Here is a 19,796-nt window from a genome sequence, read left to right as displayed (position 1 = left end):
TGAAAATTAGGGATTCAAATTCTAGCTAAATGTTGCCAAAAGTTTAAAATAACTAATACTTGAAAAAAATTTGTTTAATCCTACTTAGAAAATTTTGGTATTTACTATATTAGGTTATATTATTATATTAGTTTAGTGCAGAATTAGTAAAAACTAAAATTAATAAACGTCTTAGAAATTTAGCCTTAAGTAATGTTTATGAATGGATTTATATATTATCCGGCACGCAAAAAAGTTTGCCATCTAGACCGCCGACTAAAAGTTTGACAACCTAACTGTAAACCTTCGAAAAATAGAAGTACAAAAACAGTTTTGATACTAAATTTCAAATAAAAAGAATTTTGAGAAGTTTACAGTTAGTTTTGTGTATTTAAAATAACAAAAATTAAATCGTTAAATTTATTTAACTGCTTTAATATCATAAAGTTTAAAGAAATTGTACTGCTATTTTGCTATATTACACTCTTTTACAACTTACACAGTCGAAAATTAACAATCTGTATTTTGTCAATTGAAAGTTAAAAATGTTTGAAAACTGTTAAGATATTTTTTTATATACCAACATAAGGTTTGCGATCGTTTAGTATTTTACTAAGTTTATCATTTTTATTTTGTTCATATTTTGGTTAAAAAACACAATAAAATAAAACATCTAAAATACAGAGATTGAAGAAAAGGTTTAAATCCAAACAAAATATCTCTGTATTGAATACTAATTAAATTTCATAATTTTATTGTCTAACATAGTTTCTGTTACTTTTAGTTTGATAATGATACTCTAATTTAAAGTTAAACATAGTGCAAATTAAATAAGAAACAATAAAAAAAACTTTAGATTAAATTTCTTCGGAGTTGTGCTTCTTAATATTTGGTTCTTTTTTTTGATGGTGAACTCACATTTAGTGTAGCTTCGGAATTTCTAAACATTTGTAAGAATATGTATACTCTTATTCAAGATCAAGTATCTATCGAGTGTTTTACACAGTTTATTGCAGCTTAAATCGTTTATTGCAGCTTATTGTTTTACATCTTAAATTTTTATGCTACCAAAGCTAGTAATAACATTTGCAAAAACGTGTACTCTTCCTTTCTTTATGAATTATTTAGGACAAAATAAAGTAATTGTACATCTGAATTTTGTCTAATGTTGTGAACTTTTTTTATTTTATTACTCTTTTGTTTTTTATCCAACTTCGAAATTTATGATTTTTGTTTAATAGAAGCAACAATTTTTGCAAATGATTTCTGAATTAAGGAAACTGTTTTAAAAGTTTTATATTTTAGGCCTATCTGTAATACTATTAAAGTTAAATTTTTAAGTAGTATTTTTGTTTATTAAAAGCTTTATAGGTTAGTACAAGTTTCATAAAGAATTATAGGGGGTTAAGAGCAGTACAAATTGCCCTTTATTTAGTTATTCTTTATACTTGTTAATTCAATTTATTTTTAAACTTTTAACAAAACTGCAAACTTTCTTATAAAACTAAAGATAGTTAAAACTACTATATTCCCGTTATGACGTCATCACACGTTATTCTTTTTTTTTTTTGCAGGTTCGTAACTTTTTGAGCTAGCTACGTCCCTGCTATGTAGATTATAAATAAATAAGTATTTCCCGCTTTAAAAACGAAGTGATTTTAAAATATTTTTATTGTAGTCTGACATTTAACAAATTTTGTCTATTTAATTTTATTTAAGTTGAACAATTTTAAATTAGTCAAAGAGTAATGTTCTTGTTTACTACGACTTGTAAAATCTTAATAAAAGGAAAAACTTACTTAAAAGCTTTTCATATAATTTTATATTTTAAAGTCTCTGATAAACAAAAATAATATTTAATAATACTTAGATCTTGACTTCAATCTGAATTTGTTTCTTAAATTAAATTTATTTTAACAGAAAAACAAGAAATTAGAATATTTCACGTAAACTATTTTGTAACATAAATTGTTTTATTCAACGTTTAGGACATATATCAGATGAAATAATTTTGGTAATTATATAGAAGTATTTTTTCTAAAAATTTCGACTTAATCTGTTATCATTTGTTCATGTTTTATTAATATAGAGCGAATGGTAACTGCAAAAAACCTTTGAAATGTGCAATTTTATGTTACTATTTATAAATACACACTTACTAACTGTCAAACATAACCTAGTTTAAATTACTCATTATCTAAAAAACTACAAAAAACTATTTTAAACTTAATTATACATCATTTCGTTTTTATGCCTTTTTGGAAATACTAAAAAAAAACTATGATAAAATTTTCAAACAACTTACTTTAAAATGATAACTAAAATAAAACCACTTTGTACTACATTAAGTAACGAATTTAAATGTTTTTATTAAAATAAAAAGAATTATTTAATACTGCTAAAACGAAATGAACTTTAATGACAACTATTTGAAACATAAAGTATTTATTGTTGCAAAAACAGATTCAGTCAAATATATGCCTACAGAGAGGACAAGTGTTGTGTTTAGCTAACCGTTCTTCAATACATTCCTGACAAAAACAATGTTGACAATCGCATGTGAGACGTCTCATTCTTCTATTAACATCTATGTCTTCGAAACAAATACTACACTGAGCACCATAATATGACTCATCAGCTGTGAATAGTTCGAAGTTCTGAATTTTTTCTTCAGACAAATCATGTTATTGAATATCATGTTGTGATGGAACGTGAAAATTATTTCAAAGATGACCAGTTGCTTCGAAAGACTTTTGGAAAAACTTGTTTTGAATTTCCTTCAGTTTGATTTTGTCGTGTTCAATATTCGTACGTCTGAATCTAATCATTTGTAGCTTATGAGTTTGTTGATTGATAGCTAATTGCTTTTCTTTGTTTTTTTGCAAAGTGTTGCTTTTGTAGATTTTCAAGGTGTTCGGTATTCTCCTCCAGTTCCGCGTCGATATGAAACATAAATTTTGCTAGACATTGTTTCTTGTTGTTAAATTCTTTATGAAAAGACCGTTTGTTTTCACGAATGATCCTATGAATACGTGCAAGGTCTGTGATGTCCCTGATACACTGAATTAAACTTTCCGAAGTTTGAAATATCCTTTCAACATTATGTTTGAACTCTTCAAAACTTAGCTAAAAGTATTGTTATACAAATTCAATTTTATTAAACATTAGTTTTTAGTTTTAAATTATGAAAGTTATATACAAATATATGTTTTAATAATACTATTTTTAATTAATCATGTTATAATTTACTTAAAATTTAAGCATGACAGCATGAAAATATGATTGCTTTTAATAGATATTTTGTAACTTTTAAAAATTCTTGAATAAAATGGTTGCCAACAATATTTAATATAGCTGTGGTCGTTCATTTGAACGTTATGACATTGAAATAGCAACAAAAACTAAATGATTAGAGTAATTTTAAAATAGTCTTGTAAATGAAGATTTACTCAATGCAGTTAAAGTTTAGTTAATGATGGTATAAACTAAAAGACTTTAAATAATTAAAACTTTTTTACTAATTAAAATACTCTCATGAATATATAATACCTTGTTTTGTTTTAAACATTTTATAAAGCACAAGACTTTTTTTTTAAGTTTTTTAATCAGCCTTTGAACTTATTAACTTACTAGAATACAAATTTGAATTAATTCGACAACTAAATTAAAAAGTACAACCAATTGTTGAAAATAGAAATCCTTAATCTCAATTGAAAAATTAAACTAGTCTAAACTGTATGGTAGCCCAAGTGTTTTCTTAAATTTTAATATATGCGAGAACTAAATTTACACATAGTTAACTCACATTTTATAAGTTTTTATAAGTAAATAACCTTAATCTTAACAACATACTAAAATATGCATAACAAAAATGTTAATAAGTATTAAGTTTTTCTTATAAAATTTTTCATAGATCTATATATATTAAAGAACAATTAATAAATATTTTTATGATTCTCTATTTGGGTTTAAAACTGAACCAGTTGTATTTCTTGATGAACTGTCCATTGCTTATTTTATTTAATTTTATAATATATTTTAGTAACAATAAAATTAATTTAGATTATTTTTGTATATGGCTTTGCTATAATTAATTCAGTTACGTTCGTTTTTATAAAATGATAAAAACATTTTAATTTTTTTTAAATTAAAACAAGCTTAATATAATTAATTTATTGCATGAAACTTTTTTATCATTAATTCTAATTTTACGCTGACAATTTTAAATGCAAAATAAGTCTAAATTAATTTTAATTAGTATAGTAAGATGTTTGTTTGAATAATCAGTAACAATTAACAGCTTTTAGATTTTAAACATAGTTGTATTAATTTATTTTAAAATATACTAGTCTAGTTTAAATTAAGTATTTAAATAAAAATAAATTGAATTAACTAAACTTTTTTACAACTTAATTCAATTCAATTAAATATACTAAACTTTATCGTAGTATATTGTTTAAAAAAAACCTTTCGTAAAGTTTTTTAGTACTCAAAGATTGTAGTGTAGTGTACAAAAACACTTTAAACCATAACTAAATAATATAAAATTAATCTTAACATAGAAATAAATGATACTTAATGGTATTCTAGACTACTTATAAAAACTAGGCATGACTATGATGGTTATATTTGTTAAAAAAATTAGCAAATTATACTTTATAAAATAATTAAGTAGGGTCATATTTTTATACAAAAATTAGGCCTGTCAGAAATTTTCTATAACAATGTTATAATTAAATTAGGATTTAACTACTTAAAGTTGAAATTTCTTAATTAAAATTGGACATCATAAAAATGTATATTTGTTTCAGATCAACTTGTATTCTGGTGATTTTGTAGTACTAACTGTTTAACTAATGGATCAGCAGACAAACTGGTACTCCAATAAAATATAAACAAATTAAAAATATATCTATAATTAATATTAACATTTAAATTATAATTAAGTTTCTTAAAAAAAAAAAAATTAAACGGTTTTATAGTGTTTTAACGTTAATTAATAGCTGATATTAAAATATATGTTTAATAATCCTTAAAAGATTTAATATAAATTTAAAATAACTGAATGTTTTGTAGATTTTTTTAACAGCCTAATATATTCTTTGAGCTTTTCTTTTAATAGTTTTAAAGATATCTAAATAGTAAATATCATTTTTTTTAATTAATTAATAAAAAAGTATTTTACATAAGTTTTCATACTAGTTTAGAAAAATAAAGTTAAAAACGTAGTTGAAAACTATTAACAAAAAAATAGAAAACTTATGTTCATTATATTAAAATAGTGTTGTTAGAAAACATTTGACTATGTTTCTAATTAGAAAAACTTAATCAGAAACTAGTATAAGCATAATAATTGAATTTTTACTTCACTCACTTTCGTGAATTCTAATTAAAAGTGAATAAGTACTGTTAAGCTGTACATTTTCAATTATTTATTTAAATATTTTATATAATTAACAACTAACTTTGTTTATTATAACAAATAATACAGCTTAGTTATGAAAGAGTAGTTTATAAAACTTACTATAAGTCAAAATTTAAATTTTCTAACAAAATATTTGGGTTAAAGCATTACAGAGATTATTACTTTAAAATAACAACATTAAAGTAAAGCAGGTGTTTTTATAAAGGCTTTATTTAAAATCCCTATTTTATTATTTACGATTATAATATTTGGTATGTCATACAAAGCAATTCAAAAAATTTAAGTTTGAAAAGCATAATACTAAAATAAAAATGCTTAATATGTAGGAATCTAGTTTAGAACAACCGTTTTCTATTTAAAAATATTTTCTTAAACTTAAACTTCTGATTGATGAAATGAAGAAATAGAGTAAATCAATTTAATAAGTTTTGTATCAAATTTTAATAATTGAGCTACCACTTATTTTAGAATGTATATTTAAAGCAAATTGTTAGATATAAGCTATCAAAAATGGAAATCTCAGTAGACTAATTTATTAAAAAATGACAACTAATAAAGTACACAATTGATTATTTCAGAAAAACGTCTCTCTTCATTTCGTTTTTAGGAGTTTTTTAGTATTTTGAGTCAGGTTAGCAACAGGTTTTTCAAAAAATATTTTTCCAGTTTTTTTGTTAGAACATGTTTTCTGAAGTTTTCAATTAAATAAGTGATTAAAAGTGCTTTAAAAAGAAAAAATCTAGTAAAAAAGTACTGACACTTTAATTATGTTCATATTATATAAAACTCAAAAATATAAACTTATTTTGGATGATTAGTATTTATTCTTATGTTGTTTTTTATATAAGTATATTCAAAATTAGAGTTTATTCAATTATATTGGCATAAATTTTTAACTTAAAGGTATTTACAGGTCAAATGGCCACCACGTAGAAAAAAATCAACATTTTCTGAGTTGATTTAAGTCATCCAGTGAATAAAAAAAATATTAGTTTCTTTAGTCAGCATGGGATACTGAAATGTTTTTGACCTTACTTAACTATACTAAGTCTTCTGAGTATTCTGAGTAAGTGGTAACCCTGTAAAAATTACGAGAACATCAGCCATAAAAAACTTCTCTTTCAAACATTTAATAAGTTTTTAAAAAATAAATATTCCCTAAAAATTTAGATTTACTATTTGTATCTTTATATATTTTTTTTAAATTAGATTCTTCCTGCTTAAAGTTACAATTTATTTCATTCTTTAAAATGTATATATCGCTCACAGTTTTCATTTACAATAATAATTTTGTATAATTTTTTTCATAACTCAAACTTCTTTTTGTTAGAGGTTTAGTGATTTTTATTACATAGTTATGGAATTTTTTTAGGTTATTGAAATAATCCTAGGTCTTTCAATTTTTTTTCTAATGAAATAAAAAGTACTTCTTTTTGATCATTTTTAAAATTAAATTAATTTAAAGTTAATCAAGGGTTTTTTAATAAGGTTAAAACACAAACAAGTTATAATAGTTTTCTTCTATTGCCACCTGTACAAACATTTAGAATTAATTTTTTGAAGTTTTGCAGTTTGTTAGTTAGTCTGTAAGTAAAAAGTATACAATTTCATAACACTTAAAATAGAAAATAATTATTATCAAAATATTTTACAATAGATAACTGAGAATTTCTTTCTTTTTCTAAGTGTGTACTGTAATTTCCTTACTTTATAACTTTTGACTATTGACTTTGATTGTGACTGTCTTTAGGATCTACAAAAGCAAACTTTTATACTTCTTATTAGGTATATATTTACTATAAAATTTTACAAATATATTTTAAAGTTGTAACAAATATAGCTCCAGGCTTTTGTATGATTTTGGTATAAAGTTCTAGGTAATTTTCATATATTATTAAATTTCATACTTTTTTTTGCTATCAACTTAAGTTGCAGTTTTATAACAAAACTGTTAAAACATAAGCAAGCCATATCAATATTAAATAACAATAGAAAAAGTCTTAAACTAAATTGAGTTTAAAAAAAAAAAACAATTAAAACTGCACAAAAGAATAAGTATTGATAATAATAAATAGTGATGACTATGTTTTAAGAAGAAAAAGTAGTAAATAAAAACAGTATAAAAATTTAGAATAATATAAATCTGACCCTTAAACGAACATCCTGATTGAAACTCTCCATGTATAATTATAATAGTGGCCATACTAAGTTAAAATAAAATTAAAATGAAAATAAGAATTTACTTTTTACTAGTTCTCATAGGAGAAAAGCCAGAATGTTATTAGATACACTATTTATAAACAAAAGTATAAATTAGCAGTGATACAATAAATTTTTAAGTAACAATACCTAGATAATTACAAACATTTAAAAATAATTTATTTTATATTTGTATATCTAATAGTTTAACGTGATGACAACAGATTATAAAAAAAATAAATAAAAAAGATTAGCGTATATAACACATACAGTTTTATTAGTTTAAAAACATTTATGTTTATAAACATAAAAGTTACATTATAAAAATGTTTTATATTTGTTGTTAGTTAATCGAGTACTATAAAATAAGTTTTAAAAGCAGTCGTAATTTAAGATTAATCAAACTCATACCCTTGAATTTAAAAGCAAAACACTTAACGTTTATCTTTTTACAAACCAGTGTGATTAATATTAACAAAATAAAATAGCATCGGTGTTGCAGCGTGGGAAGGGACACAAGCGTGCCATCTAAAAAATAGTTTATTATCTTTAACCTATATTATTTAATTTCTCTGATTAATTAATTTTTTCAACTATGTTTATGTAGTATTTGAAACATTAAACGAATTTTGAACACCAATTATACTGATTTGGTACGTAAACATCATTTTGTACCAACTTCGATGAAAATTTCCGTATTTTTTTTTTGATAAACTTCATAAGAAATTAGAATTAAAGATAACACATTTACTGTAGTGCACCGCAGTAGTATAACAGTTATGATTGATTTTTCTACAAAAAAAAATTGTTAACCTTTTTTTTAACAAACAACCAAGCAAAACCTATCTTATGGTGATAACAATTTAAAAATAAACTAATTGTGACGAAATAGCAAGAAATAACTACTAATTAAGTAAAATAGTTTAGTAATAAAAACTAAAAAAATTATTAATTAAAAGAAATAAATTAATAAAATGAAACCAAGACAAAAAATAAAAAGTTCATATACTCTTAATCTTACTATAAAAAATTTTTTACTAACTTACAGTAAGCTTTAGTAAATTTTTAATAAAAAAATTTCTCTTTTACCTAGACAATGAACAAATCAAAGATTTCTGTTCTGTCAACAATAAAGTGATAAATATTATAAATTTTTGCAGCAAAGTATATTTAAGTTTGTTTAGTCAGATAGTGCACAAATTTGAATACCTGTAAAGTACCATAAGTACTTGTTTAAATACTATTTACATCTTAGTAACTATTTTCTAATGTTTCTTTTTGATAACTGTTGTGAACACAACTATATACTTTTATAAAGAAATTTTGATTTTTTATGTTTTGTTTTTGTTTAATATTCATTCAAAACGTCAGAATATCCTACTTATCATTGTAAGAAAATAACCAAAAATAAAAAATAAAAAAAAATTTCAGTGTTTGTTTACAGATTTTAATCCTAAAATATGTTTAGTAGCAAACAAAATTATAAAAATTAACAAAGTAATAAGCGCAATAAATAATCAGTATTTTTTAAAAACGCAGCAAAAAGATCTTCAGTTGCAGAACATTTAATGAATAGTAGAGAATGTGCTACGAAATATGACATATCTATTTTTAGAATAAACCATCATTGCATTAGTTTATTTGATCTCATGAAGTTAGAGGCTATCTCCATATTTTTAGAGAAACCAAAACTGTGCAAACAATAGCAATTCGATTACAAAGTGTCTTTATTTAGTTAAATTATCCATTTTATTTTATTTTTCGTTAATAGTATTTTAGTATATTTATTTATTACTTTACACTAATTATTTATTTGGCTTATTACTTTCTTAGTTTTAACTTTTTGTGTTTTTGTTTAAAAAGAACTCTTAAAGTGATAGAAATCAGCTATGATAGATTTTTTTAGTTTTTAGTACATAAGGTAAAACTAAAACTAATTAGTCTAAACGTAACTATAGAAAAATTTATTAATTACTTTTGAAATGATAAAAGGAGTTATAAAATACAACCTTAATGTGTATCTTAAAACAACTTTTACTTATACTTATCTATGACATCTATATATTATTCAAAAGTAAACTTTATTAGCTTTTATTTTTTAACTGAAATTCTACATAGTTTATTTTTGTAACCGTAACATACTTGTGTGAAAAAATGTTCTACTTTTTATTTAAAAACATAGTATTAATGTAATTTTGTTACTAACATGTTATCAAGAACGTTTAAACTTTTAACATAAGATTATTTTAGATAAAATAATGCACTTTTAATTTTTTAATGTTTTTTAAATTTAGTGAAGTAAAAAGTTACAATTTAATTGCAAAGCAATCAATTAAATCGAAAATGATTAAAAGTTTTATAAAATTAAAATAAAAACGTTAATTAAATTTCATTGTATAAGCTAAAGAAAATTAAAAGTTAATATTAGTAGGTTCTAACTTTACTTGAAGTCTATTGAATAGTTTTTTAAGCACAGAAAACATTGTTTAGACATTCATAGATTTAAAAAATACTTCAAGCTAATGTGAAAATTTAAGCATCTGACAATCTGTTTGATATAAATCAACGTAATTTATATATCATACTACTTTTATTCAATATTTTGAATTGACACTTTTATTAAAGATAACAATTATTTTTGTTTCTATTTTATTTTAGTGATTCAGCTTAAGCAACTGTTTTTTTGCGTTTATTCTGTATTTTTTTAAGGCTTACTGTTATGATTCTATAACTTTCATCATTAACATGATAACATCAAGTTATGAATAGTAAAATTTATTGTTTTAATTATAAAAAAGAAAATAGATTTTTACTAATGTCAATTTTAATGATTATTTTCAATCGCAACATATAAAATTTTAGGTTATATGTTATTTTACTGTTTTTTTATTGTTTTATCTGATTTAAAAAACTATTTTTAATTTATTTCTACTTGGATCAAGAAACTAAAACTTAAAGTATTTAATAAATAATTGTGATCATGTCGTTGGTAAAAATAAAACCAATGGTAATGTTACTTTCATCAAACAGACCAAAAGATGCTTTTCTTAAATAAAAATTGAGACTTAAACCCGGTTTCAAAAAATTACTTTAATGAACTACATTGCAACTTAATTAATTTCTGTTATTGCTAGTTATATTTTTTTATTGTTTTTTTTTGAATTTACAAGGGAGGTTGTTCAAATAAATTCAGATAAGAAAACATATAACTTACGTTAGTTTTTGAGGAAAATTAAAACATGATAACTAATAATATTTCTTTGTTTCCTATTCAATAACCGAAATTTTAATAGTATCGAAAAAATCTGTTTGAAGTGAATTAGATAAATAAATAAATAAAGGTATACTAAAAAATTGCTCGTTATAATATATATTTAACTTCGATAAAACTAAATTTATGTTAGTTTTAAAAAACACAGTACAACTGATTATTATTTTTTTTTTTATAATCTACGACAGTAAGATTTTATATTAGTAAACTAACGAAGGTAGTTATAAATAAACTTAAAAGTCCATATGTAGCATCATCAACAAAAAAGTGAATCAACAAGTAGAAAGCGTAAAATAATAAATACGTGAAGAAATAATCTCTTATTTTGGTTGACAACCAACTCAGAGGAGTCTTGAATATTTTAGCTTTGAAACACGAGCTAAGACTCTTTATGGTTCTTTCTGTGTTTTCAGCAAACTTCTTATAAGAAAACAATGTTCTTAGATTCTTTGAACAAGGAAGTTTTACAAATTTTCCTGTGCAACTACAAGCATAGTTAATCGCACAATAGAAAGGATTTGAGGAGACGGAATAATAAAAAATGAACCCTATTACAGTTAAAACTACTGTGATAACTATGAAGCACATTATGTAGCTTCTAAATGTATATTTTAGTGGTTCATTTACTTCTGCAACTTGGTCTACATTTTCTAGTAAATTATTTAAGTTTGGCCTTTCTGTAATTTCTTCATTAGGCAAAATATCTTTCATTTTTGAACGTTGCAAAGGCACGAAATATTTTTCAATTGGTTTTTCCGTGGCAGTATTAAATTTGGCCTGGTAAACAACTTTATTGATTATGTTGTTAGTTTTGTATTCTGTTTTCATTTCTGACACAGGACAGTCTATTCTTTTGGTAGATTCTGAATAACAGCAGTTTTCACAATTCTGCATCTAAAAATAAATTAGTTGAGTTTTTCAGAAATTAAATACTGCACTCACAGTTGAAATGTTCTTTTATTAAACCTATGTAATGTTTGTGTAACTAATATTTATCTCATAATAACATACAAACTATACAAGTTAATTTTAAATTATTACTTATGTTATCAGAAATCTTCGAAACTTACATATTTGACATTTATATTATTAGAAATAACATTTGTTTTAGTTTTACTAATTTTGTGTGAATTTTTTGTCTTTGCATTTGTAAAACATCTGTTTTTATAACTTTGCATCTGAAAGTAAAAGAAAAATAAGTTGAGACTAAGAAACTTCAAAACTTAAATAGCTTTAACGTGTATTTCTATACAAAAGTGTAAATTTATAGCTTTATTGCTTATCGGTTAATATTAAAACCTACATAACTTTTAAAATGTTTTTTTATCAACTAGACATAATGATACTCTGGCTAACTGCCTGTGATTTAGTAACATAAACAACTTTTTGAAAAATTATTCTTACCTTAATTTTATCTTTATTATTTTCTTTCTGGTAGTCATAAAAATTTTGTATTGCATTTCGATGTTTATACTTTTGCATATTTTCTTTGCTTTTTTTAACAGATTGCTTTGAGATTTTACACATTTTCGATTGCAAATAGTTGACATTTATTGCTTTTAATTAAGTATCTGAAATGTTAAAAACACTTTAAAGCTTAAATATTTCTGATGTGATAAAAATTACTAAACAAAGTTGTCTACAACCAGTAATGTAAATCTTTCAAGTTAAACTTTGAAACGTTTTATCTCAGACTTATTCAAATTTTTTAAAATACAAAATGCTTACGACAAGATTTTTAACTGTATATAACATAGTTTAACAAACATTGAAAAAAATTTTTTAATTAGTTTGTACTTTTTTAAAAGAAATAACTAAATTGTAAGCAAGTTATAAAAAACGGAATGTTTGTAAATAAAGAGTTGTTACTGGAACTAATAATTAAATTTTTTAATAATATTGTTTATATCTGAGTATTAGAAGAAATAAGTGCAAACTTTCTTTAAAAATGAACGTTTAAACTAAAAGTTTTACATAATTTATTTAAAATAACTGATTAAATTGTTAGATTAAAATGTAATCATATGTTTAATTAAAAAGGGATAAATCCTGAATTATAAGAAAAATTATTTGTAACTAGTGTATTTAAACATATTTTATTAACAGTACAATAATTGTTTAGCTGATACTTTTAGCTATGATTATTACTACTGATTATATAAAATTTTTAACATAAAATACATTTTAAGCTTAACTTCTTTATTTGTTTATTACAACTGATTATGTAAAATGCTAACAAAATAATTTAAATACAATTTCTAAAAAAATATTTCTACTTGATATCATTATTTGTGTTATCTTAAAAAAAGAAGAACTAAATAGTTATAAAATTACTTTGTTTGTAATTATAATAACTTCAAGTTTTTAAAATGAAAAATGTGCAATACTAGATAAGTGAAAAAAGCAAAATGATTATAGTAAAGTAAAAAAAAAAAAACTTTATTTTTTATTCAAGATAGTTTAACTTAAAAGCAAATTATAAATATGTCAACGTAATTAGTTTTGTTTTTAATCAGCCAAAATATTTTTAAACTTTTCCAAATATCTATGGTTAAAGTTACAGTAGTAAAAATGTTCCATAATTGTGTTAATAAGCATACCAAAAACTACATCGCTCACTAACTATGAGGAACTAAATTCAATAAATTATTTTAACATTACCATAATTTCATAAATGTAATTTACAAACAAAAATTTTTCGGTATAATTCTATTAATAATAAATAATAACTATAAATTAGTTTTCTGTAAGCTTAAAATCTCAATCTAACATATATACAAACTTAAAACTTATTAACTACATATATTTTAATTTTAAAAGAGTTTTTAATTTCTAAACCAAATAAAAGCTATCGTTAATAATTGTAATAAACTAAATTAGTATTTAGTAAATTGTCTATGTTACTACTAATTTAGCTCTTACTTTTAGAACTGTTAATTACAAATGATATAATAAATTGCATAACACAAATCAAGTATAGTTTACACGCTTCATTGGTTAAGCTCAACATTCAAAAATAAAAATTTTGAAAGAATATGAGGATACATTCAATTAAATTTTAACTAAAATAAGTCACAACCATTTCTATTATATTAAAGGTTGATAAAGTTTCATTTAAAATTATTTATAGTAAAACAAATGTTCGAATAGTTTAAAACCTAAATTTATCAAGTAATTTTAGATTTTAATAATTCCAGTTTTTTTAAATCTTATCAAATTATCAAATTAATATTGAAATATGACAAGTTTATAATAGACATACTGCAGTAAACTAATTTAATTTAAATTTAATAAAAAACAAAAACGTTTAATTTTGATCAGTTTTCTAAGTTGAAAGCCAGTAAATAACAACTAAAAAAGTCTTAATACAACAATTATAAGATATAAAATCATAATATCAAAAAATAATTAACAATTTAAAAAATATGAAACTCATTTAAAAAAAAATCCGCTGATTAAGACTTCTCTTTCCACGTAAAATTTCAAGCTAAATTTGGGTCTTACTAAACTAAAATGAAATTAAATTAAAAATTTTAATACATTTTTAGTCCTCATAGGGAAATTTTTTTATTTAGTTCTCATAGGGAAAAAGCCAAATTGTTAATAGATCCTAAATAGGTTCATAAGCAAAAACACAAATGGTAGTGATAAACTATTTTTTTAATTAAAAGATCTCTAAATAATTCCACATAGTAAAAGATAAGTTATGTTAAGTTTTATATACCACATAGTTTAAGGTTACAACAAAAAGTTATAAAAAAAATTTTTAAGAAATGTAAGACTAGCGTATCAAATACACATAGTTTTATAAGTTTATAAATATATAATTTTAATAAATTTAAACTTATTTTGAAATAAAGTTTTATTCTATTGAATTGTTAGTCAAGTACAATAGAATAAGTATTAAAATTAGTGTAACATAAAATTAATCAAATTCAAGCACTTAAATTTAAAAACAAAATACTAAACGTTGATATTCATAAAATATCCAGATTGTTAATAGATTTAAAATAGGTTCATGAGCAAAAACACAAATGGTAGTAACAAATTTTTTTTTATTAGAAGATCTCTAAATTATTCAACATTTAAAAAGATAATTTATGTTAAAATTAATATACCTTATAGTTTAAGATGACAACAAAAAATTGTAAAATTTTTTTTAAATAAGTTAAGACCAGCGTATCAAATACTTATAGTTTTATAAGTTTATAAGTATCTATTTTAATCAATTAAAAATTTATTTTGAAATAAAGTTTTATTTTTATTAACTTGTTATTCAAGTACAATAGAATAAGTCTAAAAAAGTTTTCCTGAGTAAGCTTGAGATTCTTTATTTCAAGTATACTAAGTTATAATGAGTGTCTAGAGTATTCTGAGTGAGTAGTATCCTTGTAAAAACCTTGATAAAATCAGCTTAGAAAAACTTCTTTTTCAAAAACTTTTTCAAAACTGATAATACCTTAAAAATTAGTTTAATAAATCTTAGTTTTATAAATTATGTCTTTAAGTTTATACTTCAGGATAAAAATTATTAGTTATTGTTTTAAAATTTAAATAACAAACTAGTAACAAACTTATAAAAATAAAAAAACTGCTAAAAAAGTTAAAATTATTTTTATTAAAAAACAAAAACCCTGATAAGCCTGAGCATTCCCTAATTAATTTCAAGCTGAACTGAGGTGACTTGAGAAAGGTTTCACTAAACTGAATAAAAACTAAAAACCAAAAAATTTGTTTTTTGCGAAGTTTCATTGGAGAAAAAGCCAGAATGTTAATTTAACCTGAAAAGGTTCTCAAACAAGGACAAAAAACTTTGGTGATTAAATTTATAGATAATAAAAGAAAGAATCAGTTGTTAAATTTCTTTTTACTTAATGCATACCGTAAAAATTTTGATTAAAAAGGAAATCTTTACGACTAAAATATCTACTTTATTCGAAACGATTAATTATAGTTTATTTATATAATTGTAAATATACCTCACATCCTTCAATAACAGTAATAAATTTTTTAAGAAAATATTTATTTCAAGCTTATTTAGTCACAGGTGTAGTGATTTTTTCCAAATTTCTTAATTTCTGTAGAAACTTCCAGGTCTTCCATATTTTTCAAGGAAAAAAATATTACTATTTAAGACCATGGTTGAAAATAAATAAATGCTAAGTTTTCTGTATTGTTGCTGAAATTTTTGTTTTATATATATAATTACACTAAAATCTTAAACCTTCTGGTCAGCCTCAATAAAATCACTTTCTTTTGAATTTTGCAGGGAAAATCTCCAATAAAAACAATCTAAACTTTGAATATAACACCAAAACTACCTGTCTAACAGCTAATTATTAAGTTATGTGATTAAAAAAGCCAAAATAACTAGTATATTTGCTTAAATGCGCAGAAAACTCTTTAAAAATAATTAACTAGATGATGAAGTTAAAAGTAATTGTTTTTAAAAACAAACACCCTGATAACTATGAAAATTATTTAATTAGTTGCAAGCTGAACTGAGGTGATTTTAGAATGGTCTTACTAAACTGAAAATAAACTAACAACCCAAAAGAATTGTTTTGGCAAATTTTTATAGGAGAAAAAACCAGAACGTTAGTTAAACTTGATAAGTTTCATAAGCAAGGACAATAAACTTTGGCAATAAACTTAATAGATAATCTTATATTAAATATCTTATTTAAATACTTAATGCACACCGTAACAGTTGTGATTTTTGATTATTACAACTAAAAATTGTTTCATTCTATTTTTACTATTAAATTGAACAACAAACAAATTAAAAAAACAAGTAATAACTTCTTTACAATTAAAGTATATGATAGTTCTAAATCAGGGGTCGGCAAAATGCGGCCCGCGGACCAATTGCGGCCCTCAAAGGGTAAATCTGCGGCCCGCGAGCACGTTTTTTTTTTGAATGGAATGCGGCCCGCGAAAGAAATTTTTGTGGCCCGCGAGCATGTTAATGTAACCCGCTGAGCAACAATATGTTTCAAGTTAAATTTTTACTGGTAATTTGGTCTTGTTTTATTTCGTTTTAAGTTCATTTTTAACATTTTTAATAATAAAAAGACTTTATTGTATTAGCTTAAAAATGTAAAAAAAAACAGATTAGCTTTCTAACAGGGTATTTTCTCATTTTCATAATAGCTTTCTTCTCACAACAGTAAGTAATTATTTGACAAAAGTGTGTAAAGAGTGCTTAGATTTAGTAAGTCAGTTATATAATAGCTACTTAGTAAATAAACCAAATGCAAACGTTTTTTATTTTGCACAACAGTAATGCACAGTAATTAAATAAAATTTCTTTCTTTACAGTTTAGGTATTCATTTAAAATGTATTATATACCTTAGTTTTTTTTTCAGATGTATTATTACTAAATATTATATTCAAGTGTACACAAATACATTTAATATAAGATTTTAATAAGAGTAAAGGTTTATTTGATTTTGGTTTTAACACGTTTCGATTTTTTAGTATTTTTTTTCACTTAAAATTAATTCCAATGCACACAAGTGTACAAGGATACTCATATTTTAAACCAATTTTTATTTACTGCTTAAGTTAGATTAAGTTTAGTTTATGCATAAATGTCTAACATTATTGTTTCTAAATGTAATTTCTAAGTGTGTTCAGAAACATTTAAAACAATATATATGACATTACAAAAAGTTTGTACATTGTGAATGAAATAAGTTTAATTCCAATTTTATAAATAACTAAACATTGCTACAAACTCAGACTAATAACATTTGAAGATTTAAAATCTCAGGCCAATTTAGTCTTTTTTTCAGTTATTTACTTGAATTGCTCTTTGTATACGAAAATATCAGGCTAGATTTTTGTCACTAAGGCTGGCTTTTTTTCTTTAAAGAGTGGCAAATTAAATTTATGATGTATGTTTTGGTCAATACACAGTGTTGTTTTGAATTTATAATATATGTTATATTTTAAATTTTGCAGCTGATACAATTTAAAATACTGTTTATACTACTGTATATAAGTGTGAATAATCAGTGTTGCCAAAAAACTTGAGTCCCGGTAAATCTTGGAATCTGAAAATTTATGCTTAAATAATCTGAAAAAAGTTTGAACTTGAGAATTTTTGAAAAACCTGGAATTTCAAAAAATTTTTACATGGAAAGTAATGAAATTTTGATTTGAAACAAAAATTTACCATATAAATATTTTTATTAAAAACCACAGTGAAAGTAGCTAAAGAGCATCTTTTTAAAATTGATATTTAGTTTAAAAGATTTTTTTACCTTTAGTTTAATTTTATACTGAAAACAGAAGAAAAAATTTGTAGTTTCACAAACTTTATATTGGTGCATTGCACCTTTGCTTTTAAAATCTATTTACCTATTGCTGTGCTTTGCATTGGAACTAAACCTAGAAATTCTTCTAAAATTTCAAAAATGGTAAAAACAACTCAAATAAAATTTCTCAGATAACAATATATGTTTTATAAGTGCTCTCATCTTAACAGTTTGATTAAAGTCCTAATTTGATTTATTCTGCTTTATAATCTTCAGGCATTTCTTAAACACGACTTTTGTTGTCAGTAAAGAAATAAACAAAAATCTTATACTAACGTCAATATAAATTATTTAAGAAAATTAAAATTCTAAACGGTATCTTCTTTTTAGTAATTAGTTTTGCTACTTTATAACTTGCCTTAACTTTTTCTTTAATCAGTCTATAGGTACTGAAGATGATCAAGTGCTTTGTTGGAGCTGACTTAAGCGATTTGCTTTTTTTTTTCGTTTCTTCTAATAACTCCTAAATAACGTTTTTCAATGCTTATAGCTCGTATTATATTTAACATTTACTCTCTTCAATTGCAAAACTTTTATTGCAGATAAAGAAGTGCTATAATTCTTAATAAAAAATTAGTTATTCGTCTTCATTAAAGGCTTAATAAGCTTTTATATTTTGTTAAAAGTGTTTAATAAACCGTAATTGTCCATTGAAACTGACTTATAATACTTTTCTTTGATTTTTATTTAATTCACTGTTAATAAACTCCGTTATTTCTTTATTTTGTGAACTTTCTTTTAAACAGGGTTGCCAAACAAGCATGCTAGTTTAAAAGTTTGAAGAATACAGACTAGGTTAAACCTGTTTAAGACATTTTTTCAGACTCAGTTGTGTGTGTGAAACTTTTATTTTAAACATTTTGAATTCTCAGAATAGTTTTTACAACTATAATGTAGTTTACTAGTTGTATTTTTCTTTCTGGTCTTCTTACATATTGTGTACTTTTTTATAATGATGATATTTCAATTAGGTATTTAAGCTTGATTAACACTAAGTATATGCTTTTTCAATTTTTAATTAACTTGGCTGGTTTGATATAACTTAGAAATTTTGCTGTTAAAGTGGCAGCCATGTAAAATACTAATTAACTACTAATAAGGTATTTTATTAAAGTATTTGAGAGTTAATCATGTTAAAAATTTGTTTTAGATTTTTACATAACAGATAGGTATTAGATTTATTTAGTTAATTAATTACTGAATTTTTTAAAGAGTGTAAACTATTTTAGACGCAATTTTATTTTTTTAAATAAATACTTTTAGAAACATAAAAAAAGGGTTAATAGTACAAACAAGACATAAAAGTGACTTCTAAAACATTTTTAAGCTCGAATTTTTATACAGAGTTAGGTTATAAGTAAAATTACGAAATATTAAGTTTAACCTTTTAGTCTTCAGGAAAGTACATAGTTTATTAAGACTTAAGTACATAGGTCAATGTAAATTTTATTCTATAAAGTATTTATTATTTAAATAGACATTCTCTGTATATCTAAAAGTAATTTGAAATATCAACGTGAATAAAAGTAAAGCTTTCTCTAGTAAGACTTAAAGCAAAATATTATTCAAATGTCACCAAAACTAAAACTGCGGCCCGCG

The sequence above is a fragment of the Thalia democratica genome, chromosome 7 (genome assembly GCF_965202585.1).
Source record: "Thalia democratica chromosome 7, ktThaDemo2.hap1.1, whole genome shotgun sequence".
Lineage (NCBI taxonomy): Eukaryota > Metazoa > Chordata > Thaliacea > Salpida > Salpidae > Thalia > Thalia democratica.
This window is presented reverse-complemented; position numbering follows the sequence as displayed.